This window comes from Tupaia chinensis, unplaced genomic scaffold, assembly GCF_000334495.1.
Source record: "Tupaia chinensis unplaced genomic scaffold, TupChi_1.0 Scaffold000644_1, whole genome shotgun sequence".
In the NCBI taxonomy this organism is placed as follows: domain Eukaryota; kingdom Metazoa; phylum Chordata; class Mammalia; order Scandentia; family Tupaiidae; genus Tupaia; species Tupaia belangeri.
In genome coordinates, this window is record NW_006160165.1 from 6,879,251 (window position 1) to 6,880,301 (window position 1,051).

Genomic DNA, 1,051 nt, shown 5'->3' on the forward strand with positions numbered 1-1,051 from the left:
CAAGACGCGCGGGGCCTGGGAGCCCAGCCCCGACGGAGGCTTGCGCAGACTCGCCTCTGGTTTCTTTACCCTGCTCTGGTCTCGGCCTCACGGGGCGTCTGCGCACTTGGGGCTGGTGAAGGTCTCGGCCTCACGGGGCATCTGAGCACTTAGGGCTGGTGAAGGTTGACTCTTGCAAGGCTACGTGCTTGTGAAATTTCTAGAAATAAGGGAGATCTTAGAGCAGACGCACTCCAGGAGACGAACATCTGAAACGCTGAAAGGAAGCTTCGAGCACCCATGGACCCGGCCCGCGGGTGTGCAGCTTGGACCAGCCTGGCCTTTGCTGGCGTGGCCGTGACGCTCCGCGCCTGAGAGCCACACTTTCTCGAATGTGGGATGGCTGTTCCTCCTCCTGTCTGGTCTGCTGGACCCCAGACGCGCCCTGCACTGTGCAGGGTGGTGCACTCGCTCTCCTGGCTCACCGCTGGGGCTGGGCCAATGCTGACGGCCCGCTCACGTGCCCGCCGCCTGTGCAGTGCTAATAAACAGTCTCTGCTCGTCTGGACCTCGCACCTCTGTTGCGGACGGGAGCGAGCGTGAAGGGTGCATGTGTGGGTCATGTGTCGTTGGCAGTTTGTGACGAGGTTAGGGAAGGGGTTCGGTCTCAGAGCGGACCGCTGCCAGCCTGTGGTGACGTCTGGGAGAGGTTAGGCATCTCAACGTCAGGTGAATACTGACGGGCCGTGTTTGCGGTTCCCACGTCTCAGTGGTCCCAGACGCAGCAGCGCAGGCTGGAGAGGGGACCCCGACCTGGGCAGGGGAGGTGGCCTTGGCAGGCGCGCTGAGGTGTGTGCTGTCATACGAGCACAGAGCATCTTCAGGTAGCTGTGTTGGGTCAGGCCGTGTCTCCTGGAAGGGACTGGCCTCCGAGGCTCTGGACCGGACATGGGGGCTGCACCAAGCCAGCAGGCCAGAGTTCCCGAGGGCAGCCAGGGCGCCACGGTGCTTGGTACGGCCACACGTGCTGGGAGACTGGTGTGGCAGCCTTGGGGGGGGCGCCCCCCCCCCC

At 64.0% G+C, this 1,051-nt stretch overlaps 1 protein-coding gene across 1 annotated transcript in view; it reads left to right on the plus strand.

The window, feature by feature from the left end:
- The window catches only part of LAMP1 (lysosome associated membrane protein 1), a 15,077-nt gene that overhangs the window by 12,388 nt on the left and 1,638 nt on the right, over positions 1–1,051 (plus strand). The gene's annotated exons all lie outside the window — the stretch shown is intronic.